Source organism: Pongo pygmaeus, chromosome 23 (assembly GCF_028885625.2).
Source record: "Pongo pygmaeus isolate AG05252 chromosome 23, NHGRI_mPonPyg2-v2.0_pri, whole genome shotgun sequence".
Lineage (NCBI taxonomy): Eukaryota > Metazoa > Chordata > Mammalia > Primates > Hominidae > Pongo > Pongo pygmaeus.
In genome coordinates, this window is record NC_085931.1 from 39,840,923 (window position 1) to 39,868,455 (window position 27,533).

At 43.3% G+C, this 27,533-nt stretch overlaps 1 protein-coding gene across 6 annotated transcripts in view; it reads left to right on the forward strand.

The window, feature by feature from the left end:
- ZNRF3 (zinc and ring finger 3) overlaps positions 1-27,533 on the forward strand; it is a 263,907-nt gene that overhangs the window by 147,409 nt on the left and 88,965 nt on the right. The window contains exon 1 of one of the 6 annotated variants that reach the window (XM_063663052.1): positions 13,156-13,833. The exons of the other annotated variants lie outside the window; for them this stretch is intronic. The gene's annotated coding sequence lies outside the window, so the exon portion shown is untranslated. Of the gene's footprint in view, positions 1-13,155; positions 13,834-27,533 lie in introns of those variants that run through there. 6 annotated transcript variants of the gene reach the window in all.

Below are 27,533 nucleotides of genomic sequence, written 5' to 3' on the forward strand. Positions count from 1 at the left end.
ATATACTTCATATGGTTGTTAGGGTTAAGATTAAACAAATACATATAAGAACTAGCTATTGTTTTGCTTAGTAAATATGTACATATAATGTGTTTAGTATATTTAGCATAAATGTATAATCTCTGCCACATCAGTTGCTGAGTTGAAACCTGCCTTTAAAAGTCCTTGGAAAGTTCCAGATAGAAACAAGGAAAGAACCAAATCCCCCAGTCTTTTATCTCTAAGACCAAATCCTGAAGCCCTCCCTGAATCCCCTGTGCCCTCAGTCTTTGCATCCTCAGAGCATTCTCTTAATGGGCCTCACTCCCATTTACATGTTATCCTGTTTGTGCCGTCTCTCCTCTGCAACTACAGTTTCTTGGAGGGCAGAATCTGTGCCTTTCATTCTTGTATCCCCTGCAGTTTAATGGAAGCACATTAAATATTAGTTGTAGAACCTGATGCTGTAGAAAGGGCTCACATCCTACACCCCAAGTCAGGTGGAGCTTACATGTTATGGTTTTTGAAGAGTTTTTTTCACCTCTTCCAACCATCCTTCCCCCACTGGTTTTTTAGACATTAGCCTTTGACACCCAAACTTGAGTTTTAACATAGAAGGGCCATTGAACATTTTATTCAAAAAGATTTTTAATGGATTATATCTTGATATATGAGTAGTCCTCATTATGAATTAACTTAATCCTCAGGTCTTTCACTGGGAGGAAAGATTTATGTTGATATTTTCCCCCAACTTAGAAAAGCAGAACAAAACCTCAGCAGGCCTATGTCTTGTGTAGCCAGGGCAATTCTTACCAGACTGCCACAGGTTAGAGAAAATGCTGCCCGTTCTTTTCCTTTCCTGCTCGTGCTTAGAGGAGAAAGCATTCTGGCAGGGATTCTGGGCCAGTGAAATTGGAATAATACTGTAAAGAAGTTTTGGTTGAAGACAAGGCTAAATGAATTAAGGAAAAGACTAGTTTCTTTGCTGTGTAATAGCTTGGATAAGTTTCTGAGTTTGTCCTAGAAAGATTGGTAGTTAAAACATGTTCCATGTCAACCTGAACTGTCTAAATAGTAATCTTGAGAGGTATGGCAGTGTTATTTTTTTCTCCTTCTGGAAAATCAGCTAAACTTGTTAGAGTATGTGAAAATCCACTCTCCTAGATTTGAAGAGCAGGATTCTTTTTGGAGGGCAGTTACAGAGCCACACTAGGTTTCTGCTTTTTTTTTTTTTTTTCCTTAAATAGGAGATTGCTCCCTCTTAAGAGAACCAACGATTTAGAAAACTTAATCACAGGTTCTTCTTCCATTCACACTTAATCTGGTCATTCAGAGGCTCTTGCCCTCCCCTTCAGAGGCTGCAGCGCCTGACCTGGGGCCACGGAGGTCTTCCTCCTCAGCCTTCAGAAGGTTCAAAGGGCAGGAGTGAGTCTGATTCTTTGGATAGGGGGTTGGGTTGGATCTGTTAAAATTAATTTCTGGGTGTGAACTGTAAAAGAGATGAACCAGTAGGGATTTACTCTCCTCCGTAATTTACCATTGCAGCTAGAAGCCTGATGGTTTCAGCCTCCCCACCCAGAAAAAAATTTAAAAAATGACCAAAATGTTACAGAAATTTATTTCATGGAGGTTGTTCATTTTATGGACAATTGTTCCATTTTAAGCACTTTAATCACCCTCCTGATTCCCTTTTTTTTCCTCCCCCTTTTTGGACTTCAGTTCTCTAACATGTTTAGTGACAGAAGCAAAAGGGCTTCAGGAAATCTTTCTTCATGTAAATAAGCACCTACATCTCTCCTCATACTTTTATTTTCCTCTGGCATTAAAATGAGAAGAGTAGGGTAGGGGACTTGGAAATCCTATCACTGCGAAAATGGTTGGCTTAGATGCCGGTGGTGGTGGCAGCCAGGGAGGGAAATCAAGAGTACTTTGCATGTGCCTGGGTGTACCTGCTTGTTTATTAGATGTGTGGCTGTAAGCCATCTGGAGTAGTGCAAATTTATATTTTAATTGATTTGAATTCAGAGGAGGTTTTTGGTCTTAATTAATTTAACTAATTTATTTATTTTTCATTTTAGAAATTCAATTTCAGCTTCACCCTTATTGTCACTACTAAAATCCTACATATGCAATTCTAAGCTTGCCAAACTGATAAAATAAGATGACTTTATTACTTTTATTTTTTTTAATTTCTCGTTTTCCTTTTCTCTTTTCCACCTGGCTGAGGACAAATATAGATAAAATCTTGGCCTATTGAAGAGCCAGTAAAATATTGTTTTATTTTTGTTTCTAACCTGGGATGTTTTATATCTGCAAAATGTGGTGAAGACAGATCCATTGATTAAAAACAGACTGCTCGACTGGGCACCATGGCTCACACCTATAATCTCAGCACTTTGGGAGGCTGAGGCGGGTGGGTCACTTGAGGCCCGCAGTCCTCAAGTTTCTAACATGGTGAAAGCCTGTCTCTACTAAAAATACAAAAATTAGCTGGGCGTGGTGGCGCGTGTCTGTAATCCCAGCTACTCGGGAGGCTGAGGTGGGAGAATCTCTTGAACCTGGGAGGCGGAGGTCGCAGTGAGCAGAGATCATGCCATTGCACTCCAGCCTGGGCAACAAGAGCTAAACTCTGTCTCAAAAACAAAACAAAACAACAACAACAAAAACAAACCAGACTGCATAAGTCTTCCGACTTCTGAGGTTTAGGCTGGAAGAAATTTCTGGTGCCATTTTAGTTTTGTCCTGCACATGGGATGTGGTTCTTTGATGCAGTTTTAGGCCTGAAGCCAAATGTGTACCTCTAGCCCCGTGAACCTCTCACCTGTTTTAGGAAATAATTTTGAGCAAATCATACTTTCTTTGAGGATCTGAAAAGTTTCTCAACAAAGCTTGTCTGAAGCTATATGATGTGATGCGACGCCGACGCAGAGAGCCTGGATGAGGTTGTACAGATGTGCCCAACTGCCTGATAGCCTGACTTCTCTGAAAACCTACTAAAACCAACAGGCGGACTGTTCTTTTTTTGGACAAGAAAAAAGACCTGGCACTTTCATATAGCACATCAAGCCTTGGTAGCAACCAGAAACTAAGTGACAAATGCAAGCTTTTAGCCCCTTTCCTTCTTGTCCCCAGACCTTCATAGTTGTAGCTTGTCAGTAGAAAGAACTTTGGCCTGGGAGTTGGGAGACTACCTGGGCTCCAGATGAGCTGAGTGACCTTGGGCAAGTCTTTTAGTGTATCCCAAGATCTTTCTCCAGAGCGAGAGAGTGGAATTTGATTCTCTAGCGGTCTCTTACCCTGGAATCCTGTATGATTCTTAGGGGTCCATGCTACGTCTGAGGTTGGAGATCTCAGATGTGAAAGAGACTGTTTGAGGTGTCCACTTAAGAGCTGCAAACTCTATTGACCCTTGTGTCTTTCAACTGGAAAAATGAGAGCAGCTTCTACTCAAATTAAGAGGTGCCCTCAGATTCCCCTATTTAGATTCTGTGAACCAGTGATAAGTCTCCTCTTCTGTGTGATTGGTGTTGCCCTTTTGGGATGTAGACATTTTGGACTAAGGATTTAGAGATTTTTTTTTACCAAGACAGGATCGTGTGCGTACTAAGATGTCCTTAAAGCTGGTTCTTTCCCCTTTTGTCACTAATGGCTGCTATTTCCAGAGCTGTGGGCTTTATCTGACCATCTTGCAGGTATGTTGAAAGATTTGACTAGCACTTAAAAGGTATGTTCAGAAAATGCTATTTTAAGTATTTCTTCTTTACCCTATTTCCCCCTTGTTGAACAGTGCAAAACTACCAGGTTTTATGTTCCACGGGGCAGCTGCCGCTGGTCTGATGTTTTTCTCTCCGTCCTTCCTCCTCCTTCTGTCTCCCCTCCCCCGGGGGTCCTCCCCCAGTGCCTCCCCCCGCCCCATTCTTGCTCCGGTCTGAAGGGAGCTGTACCTTTGTGGTTCTTCTGAAGCTGCTGGACTTTGATGGGGACATGCTTGCTGCCTCTACACTTGCTTCCCTTAGCAACCGATCCTTTGACGATGACCTCTTGCTGTTTGCCTGTTGTCTCTCATGTTGGATTATAGATGAGAGATTTACCAGGCTGGGGGTAGAGGCCTGCTGTTAGCACATTTCTTTTAGGGTTCCCAGCATCCCTCAGCCTGTGTTTTCTCTCTCTAAAATATGAGGTTTGGAGAGGGTGCATGTGTGTTTATGTGTGGCGGGGATATTAGTGCCAAATCAGTTTTAAGTTCATAGGGTTGTCCTACTTGTGAGCTAATTTTGAAGTAGATGCTGTGGTGGTTACTGAAGCTACTTGATTTACTTCTCGTTTTTATTATAATGTGATTAACACACATAGGAGGGGGGAGGGGTGCCATTTGTTCCTCTTTACACTTTCCAAGTGTTTGTGTGTTGGCACTAAACTTGTTTCTTGGTGTAATCTGATCTCTGAGAATTGCCAAATTATCTAAATCTCCACACATTTTAACACATTTATTTTCTCCCAAAGCGTTACGTTTTTGTTTTATTTAAAGTAGCAGTATTCCTGGACATGTGGCCCTTATTCTGCATGGACAGCTTATGATGTTCGGTGTGTAACTAGTTTGTGCATTTCTGTTTAGCTCGGTGGATTTCCCTTGGACAAAGTAGGGACAAGGACATTGTGGGACAGCAAGAATTCCAAAAGAACCCTGGATTAAGGCCAAAAAGTAAAAAAAAAAAGCCATTTTTAAAGCTACCCAAAGAGGAGAGTCTAAAATAAAATTAGCAATCATTTTTATAAAAAGATACAAGAAAATAGATATTTACACACTGCTGGTGGGGAGGGTTGCTTGTAGCAGTACAGTGTATCAAGAGTCTTAAAAATACTCATACCCCGGCTGGGTGCAGTGGCTCACACCTGTAATCCCAGCACTTTGTTTTGTTTGCTTATATAGTCTTTGGGGGAACATTTTTTTTTTTTTTTTCTAAGTCTTCACAGTTTAGAGGAGAGCTACTTAAAGATTTCATTATATAAACTTACTACTTTGGCTGGGTGCAGTGGCTCACACCTGTAATTCTAGCACTTTGGGAGGCTGAGGCGGGCGGTTCACGAGGTCAGGAGATTGAGACCATCCTGGCTAACACGGTGAAACCCCGTCTCTACTGAAAATATGAAAAATGCCGGGTGCGGTGGCTCACGCCTGTAATCCCAGCACTCTGGGAGGCCGAGGCAGGTGGATCATCTGAGGTCAGGAGTTCGAGACCAGCCTGGCCAACATGGCGAAACCCTGTCTCTACTAAAAATATAAAAATTAGCCGGGCGTGGTGGCGCACGCCTGTAGTCCCAGCTACTCAGGAGACTGAGGAAGGAGAATCGCTTGAACCCAGGAGGCAGAGGTTGCAGTGAGCCAAGATTGTGCCATTGCACTCCAGCCTGGGTGACAGAGGGAGACTCCATCTCAAAAAAAAAAAAAATACAAAAAATTAGCAGGGTATGGTGGCACGCACCTGTAGTCCCAGCTACTCTGGAGGCTGAGGCAGGAGAATTGCTTGAACTCAAGAGTCGGAGGTTGCAGTGAGTCAAGATCATGCCACTGCACCCCAGCCTGGGCAACAGAGCGAGACTCCATCAAATAATTAATTAATTAATTAAAAATAATAATAATACTCATACATCTTGACTCAACAGTTTTTCTTCTAGGAGTTTATCCTTAAAAAAAGTTGAAGATGGGCTGTGTGCGGTGGCTTATGCCTGTAATCCCAGCACTTTGGGGGGCTGAGGTGGGTGGATCACTTGAGCTCAAGAGCTCAAGACCAGCTAGCAGCAGAATGAGACCCTGTCTAAAAAAAAAAAAAGTCAAAGATGTGTATCTCAAGACTTACAGGTAAGGATGTTCACTAACATGTTATTTGTAATAGAAAATTACTAACAATATCTAACAATAAAGGGCTAGCTAAATGATAATACGTTTGTTCTTATAGTAGAGTACTGTGCAGACATCTAGATTGTTTGAGGATACTTAATGTCAGGGGAAAATACTCATAAGTGAAAAAAGCAGAATATTAAGCAATGGGTCATATGATCGTAATTTAAAAAGAAGGACTGGGCACGGTGGCTCACACCTGTAATCCCAGCACTTTGAGAGGCCAAGGAGGGTGGATGGCTTGAGCCCAGGAGTTCAAGACCAGCCTGGGCAACATGGCAAAACCCGTCTCTTTTTTTTTTTTTTTTTTAAGACGGAGTCTCGCTCTGTCGCCAGGCTGGAGTGCAGTGGCGCGATCTTGGCTTACTGCAACCTCCACCTCTCGAGTTTAAGCGATTCTTCTGCCTCAGCCTCCCAAGTAGCTGGGACTACAGGGGGACACCACCACCCTGAGCTAATTTTTGTACTTTTAGTAGAGATGGGGTTTCACCATGTTGGCCAGGATGGTCTCGATCTCTTGACCTCGTGATCTGCCCGCCTTGGCCTCCTGAAGTGCTGGGATTACAGGCGTGAGCCACCGTGCTGAAAAAAGAATTGTGTGGCATACACAGAAAAAGAATGAAATTCTATCCCCAATCTGTCTCTTTGGTAATGGGATTTTTAGTGCTTTCATTTTCTTCATATTCCAAGTTCTTTAGTGGTCAGATATCACAGATTGTGTATCCTTAATCTGAAAATCCGAAATTTGAAATGCTTCAAAATCTGAAACTGTTTGAGTGCTGACATGATGCTCAAAGGCAATGCTCACTGGAGCATTTCAGATTTTCAGATTAGGGATGCTCAACTGCTCAGTATAATGCAAATATTTGAGGATCTGAAAAAAAATTGAGATCTAACACTTCTCGTCCCAAGCATTTCGGATAAGGGACACCCCAGCCTGTAGTTTCATAAGTTGAGAAAACTTTTGTTTTAATTGACTCTTCACCCCCCAAAAATTATTTTGAGAATATTTTGTCTAAAGCTAACGACTTAATAGATGAACCAAGACAATGCCTTTTCTCTGTGTTTCTTCTTGTTGTTGTTAGAATGTGTTTGTGGGTTTGTGCTTTTTAAAATTAAAGCCCCCTTTTTTCTTTGTGTGAGAGATGGCTTTGGGGTTTTTAAGTTGCAGTGTTATCTGAAGGAAGTTATATCGCTTAGCAGGAACTCAGTACAATAATGTGTCATCCTTCTGTAATCATGTAATGATGCCTGACTTCAAAATGACTTACTAGTATTTGGGAATTGGTGTTTGGACTGGTTGTTTATGAGAAAGTCCAGGTAGACCGTCCATTTACTAAATATGGACGAATGGCAAGGGACTTGGGAGCTTTCTCTTTGATGGTGGTTGAAATCACTAGTTATGGATGCCATCTTTATTTGGAAGTGTTTGCAATGTGGGAAGAATGAGAAGTGTTAGCAGATGATAGTTCTATGAACAGGTTGTCTAGGAGCATCAGAGTGGGAGGAGGGTGTTCTGGGGACTGGGGAGTGGGTTTCATTTGTGTTTGGCGGTAGCTGGTGATGGATGTTGATAGTTGAAAGGTCTATGGTCTCTGTTGAGGAGTACTTGACTGTGAGGTTGGTTGAATGAGGAGGTGAGTAGCTATGAAATCACAAGCTGACCGGCCTTACGCTTCCTCAGCCTTCACTGTCAACAATTGCTTGGGAAACCTGTAAGAATGGGGAGAAGAGAAATATAGCAGCCATATCCTGGGCAGGTATTGAGAGGGTAGTTCAAAATGTTGGAATATGGGTAAAACTAGAATGCTGTACTTCTATTGGGCTCATGATTTGGGAGAGACTAGTGAGGGTACAGTTGGTTCTCTTAAGATGGTTTAGTCTTTTAACACTTTATTTTGAATCCTTTAAATAAGCACATATGGGAATGCACAGGTAGATAGAATTTTCTTCCACTGATAACTTGCTATCAGCCATGTATCACTGAGTAGTATTTCATTGTGTGGATATACCACATTTTATGTATCCACTCTTCAGTCAGTAGGTATTTTGGTTGTTTTCACTCTGTTTATTATGAACAATGCTGCTATGAATGTTCATGTACAAGTTATGGACATGTTTTCATTTCTCTTGGGTATATACTTAGGAGTGGAATTGCTGGGTCATATTTGCCACTCTATGTTTCATGTCTTGAGGAATTGCCAGACTGTTTTCCGACATATCTATACCATTTTACATTTCCCATCAGTAGTGTATGAGGATTCTAATTTCTCCATACCCTCTCTAGTACTTGTTATTATTTATATTCTTTTTATTATGGCCATCCTATATTAGTGGGTATGAAGTGATATCTCATTGTGGTTTTGGTTTGCACTTCCCTCATGCCTAATGATGTTGAGCATCTTTTCATGTACTTATTGGCCATTCATATATCTTCTTTGGAGAAATGCCTGTTTAGATCATTTGTCCATTTCAATTGGGTTATTCATTTTGTTATTGAATCATAAGGGTAGTTACACTTTTAAAGTGTTGGATCACAAAGAGATTTACCATCTGAGAAGTTAGAATCGAACATTTAAAATTCATTTAAGAATGGTTAAAAACACATTACATGTTAACAAAAATAACTTTTTTTTTTGAGACGGAGTCTTGCTCTGTCGCCAGGTTGGAGTGCAGTGGCGTGATCTCAACTCACTGCAATCTCCACCTCCTGGGTCCAAGTGATTCTCCTGCCTCAGCCTACCAAGTAGCTGGGACTACAGGCGTGCACCACCACACCCAGCTAATTTTTGTATTTTTAGTAGAGACGGGGTCTCACTGTGTTGGTCAGGATGGTCTCAATCTCTTGACCTTCTGATCCGCCCACCTTGGCCTCCCAAAGTGCTGGGATTACAGGCGTGAGTCACTGCGCCTGGCTACAAATAACATTTTTTATTTAAAAAAAAATTTTTTTTTAAAAAGATGTGGTCTTGCCCTGTCGCCTAGACTGGAGTGCAGTGGCACAATCATAGCTCCATGCAGCCTTGAATTCCTGGGCTCAAGTGATCCTGCTGCCTCAACCTCCCAAGTAGCTGGGACTACAGGCATGTGCCAGACCTGTAGTCTGTAGAGACCGAGTCTTGCTTTGCTGCCTAGGCCGGTCTCGAACTCTTGGCTTCAAGTGATCCTCCCACCTTGGCCTCCCAAAGTGCTGGGATTACAGGTGTTGGCCCAGCACGCCTGGCCAAAAATATCTTTTTGTTTTAGAAAATATAGTGAGAAAAATGGCCTTGTTTTATATATTTGCAAATCTCTTTAATGCCTGGCTTAGTAAGACAGTTGGATTCTTGCATCCACTTCTGTACCTAGTCTGTTGCAATATGCTTTGGTTGAAGTATAATTAAGAAAATCTAGCCTTACACAGATATGTAGTTGGAAAAGGGAGGAGTATTTTATAGCCTGTTAAGATATTAGTAATTATGAGTATTCTTTGATACTGTATCTAAACTGGACAAGAGGTAGTTTCTGAAAGATTAGTTGCAATGTAGAATCTGAAACCATGTCAATGAACTATTCCTACTCTTTCACTTTGAAATCTATTGGACTCTGTTGCATTTTGAATGGCTCTTTTACTAATGAATGATTTTGTATTATCATCTCATGCATTGGTCATTTAGAAAATATTGATTCACTTAGTCATGTAGCTCTTCCAAATACTAACATATTTCATTATACAGTACTTAAAAATTCACATTTAATTAATCAATTAATTATTTTTGAGATGGAGTTTTGCTCCTGTTGCCTAGGCTGGAGTGCAATGGCGTGATCTCGACTCACTGCAACCTCTGCCTTCCGGGTTCAAGCAATTCTCTTGCCTCACCCTCATGAGTAGCTGGAATTACAGGCACACGCCACCATGCCCGGCTAATTTTGTATTTTTAGTAGAGACGGGTTTCACCATGTTGGTCAGGCTGGTCTCGAACTCCCGACCTCAGGTGATCCATCTGCCTCGGCTTCCCAAAGTGCTGGGATTACAGGCATGAGCCACAGCACCCAGCCTATTTATTTATTTTTGAGTCAGGGTCTGACTCTGTTGGCCAGGCTGGAGGGCGGTGGCATGAGCTAGGCCCACTGCAGCCTCTACCTCCTAGGCTCAAGTGATCCTTCCACCTCAGCCTCCAAGTATCTAGGGCTATAGCTGCATGACACTGTGACCAACTAAATTTTTTTATTTTTTTTTGTACTGATGGGGTTTCACCATGTTGCCCAGGCTGGTCTCAAAACTCCTGAGCTGAAGCAATCTTTCCACCTCGGCCCCACAATGTGCTAGGATTAAGCGTGCACCACTGTGCCCGGCCAAAAATTCACATTTGTTCCCAATAGAAAAGTCTCTAAGTATCAGGATTCTGTCAGACTCATAGGTACAAATTTCCCAAAATTTTAATTTTTGCTTAAGAGTTCAAGTTTTATCATTGGCAAAAAATATTATCAATTGTTTCCTTGAAGTGATGGTCTCATTTCATTCCTTTTTGGGAAAATGCCTGCCCTGCACTCGTCTAGATAACTATGCTTTAAGGTCAGTTACTCGTTTAAGTAAAAATGGTGTTCCGTGAAAAAAATTGACTAGTTTGGCTTACAGCTAACAATCACACAAGTATTTTGTCTTGAGGCAACCATTGTGCTTTGGTATGCAGTAGAAGTGGTTTATGCGTATTTAACCATTTCGTCACGCAGAGTTTTTTTTTTAATGTACTCAAGGGTTGAGATTTAATAAAGTTAATAGTTTTTATTGCTTCGTCTACATTGCTTCATCAACATTCTTAAGGAAACTTTTATTTCAATTCCAAGTATACAATGATCAAGGGTGCAGTTTGGTGTCACTGCTGTAATTCTTGCAACAGTTTTTCCCACCACTGCTTTTGTACATGAATCAGTGCAAATGTCAGCAGACTGTAAAAGGCTAATAATGTCTTTGTGTTATTACAAAAATGGTTTTGCCCTCACAGATTACCTGAAAAGGTTGAAGGACAAACCTCTACCCACCGCCCCCTGCCCTGGGCTTGCAGATGGGATGAGAACCACTGGGCTAGACAGCATTTAATGGAAATGGGGATAAAATTGTTTTGAAGGTGCTTGCTTCTCTGTTACCTGAGACTGGTAGCATAAACTTGCATGGTGATAGCAGCAAAATGTGTATAGTGTTGTGTACCTTGTTGCGTTGTTCTTTCCAGTCTTTAGCAATATGCAAAATCACAAAGCACTAACCACTGAGACTCCTTTGAAAATAAACTACTTCCTCATTTTCTTCTTCCTTTCCTTTTCTTTCTAACAAGAAAAGCACCTCTTTACCATCTACCTTGGCAAATGTGCTGTTTCCCTTATTTCATGTTTTGAGTTTTAAAAAGATAGTGGCTCTTTAGGGCCTTCCTCCATATCTCTGTTTCTGAAGATACTCCTTATACTTAGGATGCTTGACTGATGTCTAGTTCAGGCCCAGGCCAGTGGCTGGCAATGACCTGATTCTTGCCATGTAAATCCTTACTGAATGGCATGAGACTCCAACTTAGCAGTTCATGGAATTGTAAGGTGAGCCCAGTTTCCCAGCCAATTATGACTCCATCTAAAGCCGTAGCTGGGCCATTAATGTATTTTGCGCCTTGTCCTCTTTTATATCTTGCCAAACTCTGAGAGTCTACTGTATAGCTACTGGCAACAGGCCTCTGCCAAAACAGTCTATGAATGTATCATTTTACACCTCATTTTTCCTTGTTTCCCCCTGTGATGGCACCTTGCCTGTGTTTCTCTCTCCCACATCTTTCTACCCACTTAAAAAAATTATTCATTTAACTTATTCCTTTATTGTGGTATTATAGACTTTTGGCTTCTGTAGTTATTTAGTGTGAAAGAGATGCTGAAGAATGAAAATGCTGATATCTTCTTAGAACGCCCTTCCTTTTTCGACCACTAGTGGTTCTCCTAAGGGCCCTCTTCTGGGTTGAATTGTGTCCCCCCCAAATTTATATGTTGAAATCCTAACTCCCAGCACCTCAGAATGTGACCTTTCTTTGGAGATTGAGTCTTTATGGAGGTAATCAAGTTCAATTAAGGTCGTCAGGGTGGGCCCTAATCCAATATGACTGGTGTCCTTATTAAAAGGGGAAATTTGGACATATGCACACACACCAGGAACATGCCAAGTGAAGATGGAGGCAGTGATTGGGGTGATGATTCCACAAGCCAAGAAACACCAAAGACTGCCAGCAGCCCACCAGAAGCTAGGGGAGAGGTGTGGAACAGATTCCCTCACAGCCCCCATAAGGAATCAACCCTGTCGACATCTTGATTTTGGACTTCTAGTCTCAACTGCAAGATGACAAATTTCTTTTTTACCCAGTTTATGGTAGTTCGTTAAGGCAGCCCTGGGAAATGAATACCGACTCAGAGCTGACTGCTGTCTCCCATGGCCCTGTGGTTCTCTTGCTCACCTTGGACCTTTGTTCTACAGGTCACACCGCGGCTGGTCTCCCAGGGTGACCTGTGCGCCTGCCGTGTAAGGTTCCTCCTCAGAGCAGTGCTCTGTGACTGCTCACGCTAATGAAGAATGCAAGGTTGAGGACTGTGTTTTCTGGAAAGATGGATAGAGATGGTTTAGGGACTCAGAGACAGGCGACTCCATGTACCTGCTCCCATCCCGTTTGCATGTACCTCTTCCCCTGCATTGATGAGAGGTATTAAAATCCTGCTGGCCTCCATTTGCTCCTCTTCCTCGTGGAGCAAGGAGCACTGAGCCAGCATGGATATATCTGGCTTTCTTTTCTCCAAGTGCATTCTCCATGGGACCCTCCCGCGGGTTCCCAGCTGACCGCCGGTTTGCACCACACAGCCAGGAGAAGTGGCCAAGAAAAGCGAGCTGCTGGTTGGAATGCTCAGGGCCCCAAAACATTACTCTTCGTGGTAGTTTGGTTCTTGCCAGGATGTCCTTGTAAAACTTTTATGAAGATGTTGTTGTACTTGCATTGGAGGTTGAAAATTGCTGTTAACCTTGCTAAGTCCCACGTCCCCCAGGAATGTGGAATGCTAAGGAAATGCTCTGGCCCTCCCTTCTGGACGGGCGCTCCACTGCAGCAGCTGCCTGCATAGAAAGTTGAGCTGGCCGGCTGGATTAAGAGACATCAGCTAGGCCTTTGTTTAAAAATATTTAAAATATGTTTGAACCTCCCTTTATCAACAAAGAACAGTTTCTTTCAGCAGAGAGAAGTTTTTCATTTCCATGTTTTTTTTTTTTTTTTTTTTTTTTTAACCATTTTGTTTGGTTCTTTTGTATGTTAGCAACTTTGGAAAAGTGTTCCCATTCACAGTTTGAACGCCAAGTATAAAAGGTATTGCATCGTTATTTTCTATTTTACTTAAGAGAAAAGAGCAGTTTGCTTCTATTAAGAACATAATGTTTATGAAGATAATCTTCTGGCTTGAGTTAATTTTTTCTGGTGCCGAGCCTTGACAGTTAAAAAACAAGAATGTGTTTGCGAATGTATTTAAAACATCTCTGGAATTAGGAGTTTATGAAGGTATATTAGGTAATGAGAATGAGCTTTGGAAGTTACAAAGAAATAAAGGAGGTTCCTGTGTCTGAGTCTGCTGGTATGAGAGCCAGGAGTATTAACCTATGGAGGGTCCTTGACTGTTAGATCTTTTGAGTTAAGTTTCAGGATAAGGCAGCATTTTTCTAAAATCCAGGTTTTCCCTTGCCTGCCTTTGTGATGATCACAGCGTGTATCAGGTTTCTGCTTAACTTCAGATCTTCTTTGGGTATCTTCCCAGTGTTATTAGAAACCTGAGATATTTCCCTACTTACTTGCAGGAGGAGCCAGCATGTTGCATAACTGCAGGGGCCCCATTCATCTTAGTGTGTGTGGATTAGACCAGGGCGTCAAGGGCCCTAGGCAGCATGCAGTGCTATGTGCAGGTGCTAGCAGGTAAGGCATGGTAGGTGAAGGTTCCTGTTTCTTGGGTGCATTAATATGGAATTACTTTTCAAAACGTATCCTAGCCATACCCTTGTTATTCCATGTTTTTAAACCAGATCATTCATCTTGAGGAGTACTCGGCCAACTCTAGGTACGGCTTTTCCTCCAGCCCCTCAACCACTGCTTGACAGGGTTGTGAGGCCACAGCCTGTGAGAGATCAATCTGGAGAATTATTAGTTTTCTCTTAAGTTGCTTTAAAATTGCTTGGAGGCCAACGCTGAAGTTTAGGAAAAGAGTGTGCTTGTGTTTCTCCTGTTTACTCCTTTCTCCTCCAAGTGTTCTTGTCCTTCAGTTGACTCTGGAGACTGGAGTATGAGTGAAGAACATGAAAGGGACTTTAGTTAAACATTAGAACCTTTCAAGTTTCAGGGCTTTCAACTGAGCTTAGTGACATGCCACCAACGACCAAGGTTCCCATATATCCTGAAAGGATATTTCTCTAAGGCCAGTTAGGCATCAATCATTAATCAGACACTTTACAAATGGTACTTACATTAGGTTGAATCTTATGACCTTGCCATTTTTGTAGATCAGAAATGGTTGGATATTGGCAGTTTCCCATGGTTTTACCTGGAGTACTCTGGAGAGGCCATGTAGCATTGTGCTTCAGAATGGGGACCTGGGACCTGCATGCCTTGTGCTAGGCTGGAATTTTCACCTTGGCACTTATTTCTATGTGACACTGGACAGGTCACCCACTGCCATTGACTGACATTGATTGCTCTGAAAATGGGGCGATTGTGGTTCCACACCATAGGGTTGTTTTTAAGATTAAATATGTCCATGTATATAAAGCACCTAGGACAGGGCCTGGCACATGGCTCACTCTGTGTGTTGTTTTTTTCATGACTTCTTCATTCTTAGGATCTTCACAGTTTCTGCCATATCTGTGTGCCAGCTGTGTAGTCATTGTCTTGGTCAGCACAGGCTGCTATAACAAAATACCATGGACTGTGTGGTTAAACAGACATTTATTTCTCATAGTTCTAGATGCTAGAAGTCTGAGATCAGGGTGCCAGCATGGTCGGGTTCTGGTGAGGGCCCTCTTCCTGGCTCACAGAGCTGTCTTCTTGCTATGTCCTCCTGTGGCAAAGAAAGTGTGAGTGAGTGAGCAAGCTCTCTGGCATCTCTTCTTAGAATCGTACTAATCTCATCATGATGGCCCTGCCCTCGGGACCTTATGTAATCTTAATTACCTCCCAAAGACCCCACCCATCTCCAGGTGCATATTGGGGGAGTTAGGGCTTCAAAATATGACTTTTGGGGAGACCCAATTCAGTCCATAGCAGTCATTTATTTAGTGTTTTTCTTTAAAAGTGACAATTTAAAAACAGGAATAACTTATCTTTTTGATTCTTGGATGCTTTTCTTGTTTTTGTATATCATCTCTGAAATTAGAATGTCTTTTTTTTGAGTCACTCTGTTGACCAGGCTGGAGTGCAGTCCATGACCATGGCTCACCACAGCCTCTGCCTCCTGGGCTCCAGCAATCCTCCTGAGTAGCTGGGACTACAGGTGTGTGCCACCATGCCCAACTAATTTTTGTATGTTTTATAGAGACAGGGTTTCACCATGTTGCCTAGGCTGGCCTTGAGGAATTCCTGGGCTCAAGGGATCCTCCCACCTCGGCCTCCCACAGTGCTGGGATTACAGGCATGAGCCACCATATGCTGGGCACTGTGGGATAATATCTTAAAATCTGTGAAATGTCCTGGTTTAATTTTTTTCTTGTCCACTAAAAGATATAATGGCTGATGGCATCACGGATTTGGTGGAAAATGGTATTTCTGGTGTTTTTTTTGAGACAAGGTCTTGCTCTGTCGTCCAGGCTGGAGTACAGTGGTGCAATCACGGCTCACTGCAGCTTTGACCTCCTGGGCTCAAACGATCCTCCTGCCTCACCCTCTGGAGTAACTGGGTCTACAGGCACATGCCACCACACCCAGCTAATTTTTAAAAATGTTTTGTAGCGATGGAGTCTTGGTGTGTTGCCCAGGCTGGTCTTGAACTCCTGGGGTCACTCAAGTGATCCTCCTTCCTCAGCCTTCCGAAGTGCTGGGATTACAGGGATGAGCCACCATGCTGAGCCCCTTTAAAATGGTATTTTTTTAAAGGAAATATTGTCAAGAGTTTGTGCTAGTTATGTTTTTCCAACCCATGTTAAAATGAATAAATGTCTTGTTTTAAAAAGTCCTCCTGTGTACCACCTAACAGCCTTTGTGGGTCAGCAGTGGACTCCTGGCCTACCCTCTGGGAAACATGAATGTGATGTATAGTTTTCGGATCATGTTTTGTGGAGCAGCATCTTCACCCAGCATAGCTGTGCTTTGGTTGGTCTCATGCACTGAAGTGTTACTTAAGGTTTGGATTATGGGAAGGACTTTTACTACTAAAGACGTTGGAAAACCATATGTTTTGGGAGGCTGAGGTGGGAGGATCACCTGAGCCCAGGAGTTTAAGACCAACCTGGGCAACATGGCGAGACCCTGTCTCTATAAAAATTAAAAAAAAAAAAAAAAAAAAAGCCAGGCATGGTGGCTCGTGCCTATGGTTCCAGCTACTTGGGAGGCCAAGGTGGGACGATCACTTGAACCCAGGAGGTCCGAGCTGCAGTGAGCCAGGTTCACATCACTGCACTCCGGCCTAGATGACAGAGTGAGACCTTGTCTCAAAAGAAAACCACATCAGTAAGCCATCTTCTCGTTTGCCTCACTAACATCCTGTTGAGGTGTCCCACAAACCAAACAGGATGTGGGGGTGCAGAGGATTATCCCCTCTAGGAGCAAGTTGCCCCATCTGGTTGAGGGAGAGGTGGTTCTGTCACCACTAGAGCACGTTGAGTACTGCAGAGATGGCTGGCGACAGGGATGTCTGGCCTGGCAGATGTCACCTTCAAGGAGGGAGTGTGCTCATTGCAGGCTGCTTTCTGGGATGGGAGTAGGCTAGTAATGTGATGTGTGGGGCCTTCCCTGAAGTAGAAGGCACTGGACAGGCATGTAGTATGGGTAAGGTAGAGAGGGCGATGGATAGTTCTGGCTTTCCTTGTGAGTTGGGCATGCTGGTGGCATTTTTTAGATTTTCCGAATGGCCTTTTTTTCCATTTCCTTTTTTTTTTTTTTTTTTTTTTTTTAAAGCTGCATCCTTTTGCATCGAATGAAACCCCATCAAGGGCATCTCCTAACTCTTTTTCCGTTCTCTTGTCCTGGGCTGGTGTTTTTTGTGTGTTTGTGACTGACAATGAAGCATGGAGAATTTGGAGAAGCTAGTTTTGCCTTTTCTCCTGCAGGAAGAGGGACTTGTCTGCAAAGAAAGGGGTCTGCCTTTCAGTCCTTTGAAGCCACCTGGTCTGACAAAGACAGGTTCCCTGTCCCTTCTTGAACCTTGAACTGAGCAAAAAATTACTTAGTTGCCGAAAGCAGGTCAGTGTAGAAGACTTCCTCTACTCCTGCTTTGACTTCATCTGCAAGAGGGCTGAGAACTGAGTGAGGCATTTCTGCTTCTTGAGACTTCTCTTGGTGTGGCAGGGCATCCTGTCGAGGAGGGGCTCCATTGCCTCATGCCCCGGGTATAAACAGTCCCAGAGGGCTTTGGAATCAGCCTGGGTCAATTCTGGAGGAAAAATAAGGCCTAATAAGCATGGCTCTTTTCCCAAAATGTAGCCACAGGGGTCTAAGCAGCTGATTGTGGGGTCCAGGGCCACCAGGAGTCTTGGCTGGCCCAGCATATCTTGATTTGTTAAGAAGGTGGATTTGAATTCAGTCTAGAGAAGATAACGTGCCTATTGTGCAGAATGCAGGGCTTTTTGTTCAAGGCTGTCTCCATTTGGAAGTAGAATGACAAAGCAGTGTAGATTTACACAGAACATCTTTGAGTCTGTTACAAACCCTAAGTTTTATGGTTTCGAGCCAGGATAGTACTTTTCACATTCTGTCTTTGTCAAGGGGTTTTGCAGTCCTGAGATTTTACTGTGGTGTACTGGTTATGAGATAAGACTCATAGTTACAAAATTCCAAGCTGAGGATTATCATCTACAACCACTCCACAGTTGGATCCTTGGGCTCACTCTTCACTGTGTCACTCATAGCACCTGTCACAATGCATGTATGTTACCCAGAGGGTGCCCAGTAAATTTACTGAACGAGTTTCTAAACTTCTAAATTGCTTTCTGATTGGATAATAATGAGTGGTTTTTTTTGTTTGTTTGTTTGTTTTTTTGAGACAGTCTCGCCCTGTCGCCCAGGCTGGAGCGCAATGGCATGATCTTGGCTCACTGCAACCTCCGCCTCCCAGGTTCAAGCAATTCTCCTGCCCCAGCCTGCCAAGTAGCTGGGATTACAGGTGCACACCACCATGCCCAGCTAATTTTTTGTATCTTTAGTAGAGACGAGGTTTCACCATGTTGGCCAGGCTAGTCTCAAACTCCTGGCCTCGTGATCCGCCCGCCTCGGCCTCCCAAAGTGCCAGGATTACAGGCGTGAGCCACCACGCCCAGCCAATGACTGTTCTTTTTGAAACCTTGGACATTACACTGAATCCAGTGAAGTTTCTTGAGACTGTACCGTGATTAGGGGTGGGAAATAAATGTTGTGTGCAGTTTTGGATCTGGAGAACTTTGTGGGAGTGAAGAGTCAAGAAGGATGCTTTGAAAAGCATAACTCTTGCCGGGCGCGGTGGCTCACGCCTGTAATCCCAGCACTTTGGGAGGCCGAGGTGGGCGGATCACAAGGTCAGGAGATCGAGACCATCCTGGCTAATACGGTGAAACCCCGTCTCTACTAAAAATACAAAAAAATTAGCCGGGCGTTGTGGCTTGTGCCTGTAGTCCCAGCTACTCTGGAGGCTGAGGCAGGAGAATGGTGTGAACCTGGGAGGCAGAGTTTGCAGTGAGCCGAGATTGCGCCACTGCATTCCAGCCTGGGCGACAGAGCGAGACTCCCTCTCAAAAGCATAACTCTTCTCTTCTGTCCACTTGTTAATAACAGCTGAGGTTGCAATTCATGGGAACAATGAGTTTTGTCTTTTCTGAAACTTAGTAACCACTTGGTCTATCAACAACTATTTGAGTAGTCCACTGGGCAGGCAATAAAGCAGTGATCGATAGATTTGGAGATGGATAAAACAGTTGGTTTTCTCTCACTCCCCTCCTTTAGGGGAGGGAAAAGGTATATGATACAGTGATTAAGAGCATTAACTGAGGTGGGGGGCGGTGTTAGAGTGTCTTTTTGAACGTGGGTCCAGCTGACTGTTTCTTTGGGTCTATGACCTCCTGAGCCCAGGTTCCTTATCATCCCATGGGGCAGTAATCACTCCTGCCCACCTCACAGGGAGGAAGTGGATGTGACCTGAATTATAAGTTGTAAAGACTGAACACTGGAAATGGTTGCCACTGACGGAGAGAGGGTATAAGAGTGGCCCTTTTGGAGTGCAGAGGACACCAGGAGCCTCAGGCTCATGACTGGCCTCATTTGGTTCTCCTCCCCTCCTTGTGTACCAATCACCCAAGGAAGGTGATTCATTAGACTTCATTAGACATACTTCCCAGTTCAGCTTCTCTCTTAGCTCAGAGTAAACAAGTGACTCTCTGTTCAGAACCGAATGAATTGCATCTGGTACTTTTAGTCCTTACGTCTTACAGCAAAGATTAAATGGTACTCTGGAGGCTTGGCAAGATGTGAGACTCACTTCATCACCAGAGAAGAATGGAGTCAGTTGGGAGGGAGCACCCGTTCTGGTATGAAATTTCTCCTGATCACAAGTGCTTGTGAAAATTAACCTTTTGCATACTCTCATCCTTCTCAAGGAAAGGCTGAATTGCTTCTCAAGTTTTGTCCTGCAGCTTTGGGTGAGAATTCTGGTTTTGTTGCAAGGCTAGAGCTCAGAAACAAGAAAGTACAAGGCCATTTTTCTTGGAGGAAGAAGGCAGGCAGCTCAGCTTGCATGAGCATCTGACCCAGCAGCCCATGGCTCCCTTTGTGGGAAGTGTCCCCTTAGCTGTGGAACCCAGGTGGGTAGGTGAACACCTCACCTATGACTGCCACACCTTATGACTGCCCCACCTTATGACTGCCCATTAGCTGCTGCGCCTCCACTCCTCCTCCTCTTTTCTTCTGTCTTTCTGGAGGAATAGTCTAGTTCGGGTTAGAGATGAACCTCTGGCCTGGGAAGACCTCTTTCAAATAAGATTATGCCCATCTGTGGCTTAAGAAGTTACTCATTCACCAAGGCACATGCTTGTGTCTAGAAGTAATACCATCATGTTACCACGGTAATATTAAGTACAACATACACAAGTGCCATTTTTGTAAATAAAATCAGGAAACTGTAGCCATTTCATATGGTAATTCCCATTAACTCTTGAGAATCTTGAGTTGTGATTTCTCTCATGTAGACAAGTATGATGGACCGAATATTCATTTCATTTCTCTACCAAATTCTTGTGTTGAAGCCCTAACCCCCACGGTGATGGTATTTGGCGATGGGGTCTATGGGAGGCAGTTAGGGTTAGATGAGGTCAAGAGGGTGGGACCTTCTCAATGGGCTTAGTGCCCTTGTAAAAAGGGACATCAGGGAGCTTGCTCTCTCTTTCTCGCCTTGTATGCACAAAGAACAGGTCCTGTGAGCATGAAGGGAAATGGTGGCCACCGCAAGCCAAGAGAAGAGGCCTCAGAGTGAAACCTGCCTCAGTGGCACCTTGATCTTGGACTTCCCAGCTCCAGAACTGTGAGAAAATAAGTTTCTGTTGTTTAAGCCTCCCAGTCTAGGGTACTTTGTTATGATAGCCTGAGCAGACTGAGATACTTAGTTCAGATAGAAAGTGAGAAGCTAATTTGAGTATGTTCTTTATCTGTTCTTGGCCTATTTTCTTTGGTCTGGGCAAGTCATTTTCAAGGTGTTCTGTGAAGTTCATCTTCATCAGAATCACCTGGGAAGCATGTTAAAAAACCAGAGTCTGGGTCCCAACCCCAGAGATTCTGATGGGGGTTATCTGTGTGGCTGGACTGTGCATTTTTAGTTTGTTTATGTTTTTTTCTTTGAGATAAACTTTACATGGAGTGAAATGTACAAATCCTAAGTGTACTGTCTCATGGGTTTTTAATAAATGAGTCCCTTTGTGAGACCCAATCCCTGTCAAGGTAGAGAACAACATGACCATCAGCCCAGAAAGTTCCCTGGTGTCCCTTCCCAATCAGTCCCCACTGGGGATTTTCAGTGGCATCCCAGAGCTGTTTGCTATGGTGGCAGTAGCTGGAGAGCTACTGTTAATTAATTTGAGCAACAGTGCAGCTGAGAAATTTGATCTACCAGGGAGGTCTGGGACTGCCATCCTGAATTCAAGGTTCTCAAATCCTGTAGCTCTTGGGTCATATTGATAGGGGCTATATTTTTAAAAAGGGATAGTTGGGCAACTGGTTAGAAGGAAATGGCAATGAGTTCATCTTTGGGCCTATTCACTGCCCCATTTTGAAATTGGGTTGTTTCCAGTTCTGAATGGGGAGGCTGCATTGTTGTTCTGAGTTTCAGATTGGAGCCCATTACCTGCCAGGCTCCTGCTCATTCTTACTTCCTCTTGGAGGGATCCCCAGCAATTCCAATTCCACTAGTAGGGTTTCCCAGCCGATCACTCTTCCCTGGCTGTTCTCAGTCATTCTAAGTGTAGAAGCTACATCATCCTTGGCTTCTGCCTAGTGGCTCACTTAACCGCATCATCTCAATTTATCATGTTGCTGTTTATCTTTTGTAACATAAAGTTTTATTATTTGACATACTATCTCAGTCTGTTCCTTTTGCTCTAATACCTGAAACTGGGTGATTTATAAAAGAAATTTATTTCTCACAGTTGAGGAGTCTGGGAAGTCCAAGATCAAGGTGCCTGCAGATTTGGTTTCTGCTGAAGGCTCACTTTCTGCTTCCAAGATGGCACCTTGTTGCTGTGTCCTTATGTGGCAGAAGATGGAAGGGCAAAAGGGTCAACTCTTCTTCAAGACTTTTTATAAGGGCACTAATCTGTTCATGAGGGAAGAGCCCACACTGTCTAATCACCTCCCAGGGCCCCCCACCTCTTTAATACCGTCATCTTGGAGGTTAAGTTCCAAAGTGCATTTTGGAGGGCCATATACATTCAAACCATAGCACATGCATTATCTCATTTAATCCAGAGCTAATGGTTGACATCCCATCCCGTTGGGACAAGAACACATGTGACAGTTGAGCTTAAAGTGTCAAAATATGGACAGTATTCAGAGGAAACAGTGATAGTGAGCTGGAGGGTTCTGCAAAGATTATGTGGAGGCAATGGGGCAAGAGCTGGACCATAAAGAATGGATGGGCAGGCAGGAGAATGGGGGATAAGGACCTCCTAGTGACTTAGGCAAATTTAGTATGACATCTTGGTTTTATTAAATAAGTAGCATTTGATACTCTTTAGTCTACTTTACCTTTTCCTTCCAACAACTCTGTGAATTAGAAAGGGCAGATGGTTAAATCTATTTACTGTTGAGAAATGGGGGTCCAGAGAGAGAAAAAAAATGCTTTACCCAAGACACACAGTGAAATTAATGGCAGCCTGAGCTTCTCACCCTTGCTATTTGAGTTTCCCCATGTCACTTGACCACCCACTGATATCTGACCCCAAAAGACCTTCCTTGCTGACTTCCTGTGGTATTTTATTTTGTTTTGCACAGCATGGCACTATTAAAAACTAAATCTTTTAAAAACAACATTTCCTCAGTAGCATCAAACACATGTCTTTATCTTCTTGATTGAAGCTGGTCCTGACTTTAATTTGATATCTTTAAGATATCTTGAGGAGAATAGGGTAAGAATACATGTGGACTTTCTTTCTTGAGAATATAGGGAAGTATTAGATTTCAGAGTCTGAGGTTAACACAGTGGTCACCAGCCTAATATGGCTATTTAAATTTGAGTTAATTCAGTAAAACTTAAAATTCAGTTCCCGGTTTGCATTTACCGCATCCCAGCTGTTCAATAGCAACATGTGGCTTGTAGCTCCTACATTGCTGGTATAGAAACAGAACATCACCATTATTAAAGAATGTTCTGTTGGATAGCACTAGCCTAAAGCTGCTGTCTCAACTAAGTGACTTCTCTGTAACCTCTGACTCTTTGTAACTTCTAACCTGTAACTTCTTTGTAACCTTTGACCTTACAGGGTAGGCTTGGAGTGCAGAGGGGTGCAATGAAGTTGTCTGTGATACTTATGCTTATCTCAGGTCATACAGTAATGTTCTCTGGGTCATCTCTCCAAAAGGCACAAGCAGCCACTTGTTTTTCACAGAGAGAGAACCTCTGATTCTAGCTATTATACTGACTCTTGTAGAGGTGCTACAGGCAGGCCATGATAGGATCTGGAGCCACTGTGTTATCATTTCTTCCATAGTTACAGATGGAGTGCTCCATGTGTCATTAGTCATTTACACTGTTGTGTGTGTCAGCCTCAATGTCTACCCATGAGGATACATGCCTGTATTTGGGGAGGTATGCAGGGGAGGACAGCTGCAGCCCAAAAAGCTCCTATATGAAGGAATGAGCTGCCATACTGATGCCTCCATTCTTAAGAATGTTCTCTGTTGTGGTTGCTGGTCTCTGGCTGAAATTTGGTATGTACATTCTTTAGTTTGCAAGAATAAAAGGCTCAGTGCAGTGTTATAGGCAGGGGTCTGCTCTTAGTTCAAATGCATTGAGGGAAGCCGTTTTATGCACAGAGGCTTGTACCCTGAACATCCTTTTGGAAAAACAAAGAGGGTTATTTTGTGACTTCACCATATACATGGCCTGAATGGATGGTAAGACTGTTGAATGGAAGGTTGGGTAGATTAGAGTGTGCTACCAAAGGCAAAAGGGCTCTGGCCAGGGGCCCAATACTACTGTGAACAGGATGCAAATGACGGTGGCCTCACAGGAGATACACTGAAAGGGGAGTTGGGTGGGACTGGAGCTAACCCCATTTGAGGTCCTCAAGACCATGTAATGAAGCAGGAAACCCAACACACAGAGTGCATGAAAGCAGGACACAGTGATGAATCCTGAATGGGCAGAGGGCCCCAGAGAGGGAGACAGTGACTTTTGGGTTCTTTAAGGGCTCACAGGCTATAGCCACAGGCCACAGATTCACCTCATTCCATCCCCTGCTTCTCTGTAATTGCCCTGGTGAGTTTCCAAATGAAGGGAAAGAGCCAATAGCCCTTTAGGAAGAGATGCACTAGATGAAAATCACCTGATTAAAATATTGCTGTTAATCACAGGAGAGGGGGGTGGGGAGGGAAAAAAACCACAGGCTCAAGCGTTAAAAGCAATAAATTATTCGTTAGGCTTTGCCACCCAGTATGACCTTGGGCAAGTCGCATAAGGGCCCCATTCTCTCTGATCCTGGAGCAGGGGGAATGCCTGCCACCTGCCTACCTCATGGGGGTTTTGGGAGGATTAATGAGATAATGTCTGAGCTGTGCTTTGGGCTCCTTGGAGACAGCCACTATATATCAGGAATTATTAGCACAAGCTAGAACAGTTTCTTGCCTATTCTTTACCTCATTAAGCTACCTATGCCTGATTACATCTGCTTATAAAAGTTCCTGCTCAAAGAAGAGTGGACTGGGAAGGTCGTAACCCAGGCTGGATCTGTCCTGGTTGGTTTTATTAAAGCCACTCCCTAAACCCACACTCATCAGCAACAGGGCACCTTGAAAGCTTAGCACAGTACCCAGCATCTAATGCCAGAGATGGATGGTTAAAAAGAAAAGAAAGAAGAAGATCCTGTGGACTTTTTGCGCTTCTGGGCTTTGTGTTACCACTACCAACCCACCTACATTCTAGCGCACCTAGGGGAGTGACTGCCAGGTTGCAGGGGATGAGGGACAAGCTCCAGGAGTCTTTAGCTACTCAATTTTTAGACTGAGTAGCTGTCAGATGGATGGACAGGTTTTCTCAGTGTCAAATTTTGAGGCAACCGACTAAAGAAACCAGGAGGCTATAAGTTCACATACCAAGAAACCTATATTGATTGTGTTTCTAAGTGAGGGCAAGTCCATGTTGTATGACTGTGTATTATGTATAAAAGACACAAAAAAGTATATTCAGTGTGGGTCTCTATCCTCAAAGGTCTTCATCCAGTTGGATAAATTTGACATTTATTCCTAGAAAGCTCACCAGCCTTGATATAGACCAGGGGAGAAGTCAGATTAGGGGATCGAAGCACTTCAGGTCAAAGGATTCAGAGGCCAAGCCTGGGCCAGGGGCAGAGGGGTGAGGGGAACAACTCAGCCACAACATCCTCGAGTGTATCCAGAGGCCATGCAGACAGAGGCTTGAACCACAGTTCACAGGAGGCTTTCAGGTGCCTGTGATCCTCCTGGGAACAGGAGAGGACAGGAAGATCCTAAGGTACAATTCAAGGCCATCTCCCACCCACCTCCTATCTCTTGGGAGGCTGTCATGAGACAGTGTCTCATCACCTCCCAGGTTCTGATGAGGATGAACTTCTGTACTCCAGCCCCCTCAGAATAGAGTTGCAGAAGGTAAAGCTGCTTAGCTACAGTCTCAAGTGGACTCCTCAGCAACAGGGCATCCCGCAGCTCACGCTGCAGTCATCTGGCCCCTTCTGTTCCAAGGTCATAATTTTTTGGTATGAAGGACAAAGCCATGGGGAGCTGGCACCTTTGGCTACTCTTTCTTTTGCTGTCTATGTATGTAATAAACTGCCTGAATCCAAAAGTGGCTTGTGATACCTTTACCAGCCGAATTAATAAGGTCTTGGCCTTACCTTGTCTCGTATGCTTGAAAAGAGGGTGTGCCCAACTCTCACCTCAACTGCGCCAAAGCTTTAGGCTAAAAGGATAGAGCTGGTTCCCAGGGTCTGTCAAAAGAGAAGGGAGCAGGACCCAGGGCAAGCAGCAAAGCTTTAGACCCATGCAGACCAGTGCCACTTGGCTCAGCCATCCTAGCACAGCTGGAATTCTTTCCATCTTTGTTTCATCAGCCACACACGAGGACACTAATACTGACATTATAAGGTTGTTGTTAAGATCGGAGATAATGTATGTTATACTTCCATAGCAGTCCCCGACACAACTACTAAAACAGAAAATAACAGCCACTAACATTTACTATGGGCTTGCCTCGTTCCAGGCACTGTTCTGCTAGTTTTATAGGCTAACTCATCTGACCCTTGCAACTACCTTTGAAGTAGATATTCTTGTTTTATGTAGATGAGGAAGCCAAGACAAAGAAGTTCAGAAATTTGCTCAAGGTCACATATAAGTTAGTGGCAGAGCTGGGATTTAAACCCAGGCAGCCTATGAGCCTGGGTTCTTAACCACCCTGCCTCAGTGGACATCAGCCATGTTCCCACACTTTGCTGCTGAAAAGAAAGTAATATTTTATCCAGTCTAAGTGCTGAGAACATTTCCGGTCTCCTATATCTTAGTATCAGGTTGAGCCTGAGTAGAAGGAAACAACAAGACAGAAGGGCTGGCAGGGATCTAGATAGAGAGGACTCTAAAAGTGATGAGTGATCTGGTTTGCAGGTGGTAGAGTATGTACTTGGTTTGTAGTTAAGGAGAAGGACAAGCTTCAAAAGCTGTCTCATAAGTCAAAGGCCCCAATTTAGGAATACGCAAGTGTTGGTAATACATTTAGCCAAATGCTGGACAAAATAAGCTAGATGTGACAATGGACATGAAAATGCCAAATTCAGAATGGTGGTCACATTTTGTACGAAGAGAGAGAGAAATACTATTTTTCAGGCTAGTATTTGATGTATTGTTACTGTTTTATACCTCAACCCCTTGATTTCTTGAAAAAGTGTAAACTTGGTGACTTTACTGCATAAATGTAGGTGCACCCATTGCACCTACATTGCAAGCAAACTCCACCCACTCCATAAATTGGTGATCTTCCCGCTACATCTCCTGTCTACTTTCACGTAGTTTTCCTAAAGCCGTGACTGGCAAAAGCCTAATTCTGCCCTCTGCAAAGGTCTCGGGTCCTTGTGTAACTAAAGCGGAAAAACATTAAAAATGAAATGTTTGAAATGCAACAGAGTGAACAGAGTGAAAACTACTGCCTGTAGTCATGTGTCGCATAATGATGTTTCAGTCAACAACAGACTGCATATACAACAGTGGTTCTGTAAAGATTATAATGGAACTGAAAAATTTCTATCACTCAGTATTTACTGTATTTTTTATGTTAGAGTGTACTCTTCTACTTATTAAAAAAGAAGTTAGCTGTAAAATAGTCCCAGTCAGGTCCTTCAGGAGGTATTCAAGAATAAAGCATTGTTATCATAGGAGATGACAGCTCATGTGTGTTACTGCGCCTAAAGACCTTCCAGTGGGACAAGATATGGACATAGAAGGCAGTGACATTGATGATCCTGACCTTGTGTAGGCCTGGGCTAATGTGCGTGTCTTAATTTTTAACAAAAAAAGTTTAAAAAAGTAAAAAAAAAAAAAGTTTTGATAGAAAAAAGCTTATGAAATAAAGATATAAAGAAATATTTTTGTACAGCTGTACAATGTGTTTCTTATTAGAGTGTTATTACAAAAGTCAAAAGTTAAAATTAAAAAGTTTATAAAGTAAAAAAGTTACAGTAAGCTAAGGTTAATTTATTATTGTAGAAAGGAAAGTATTT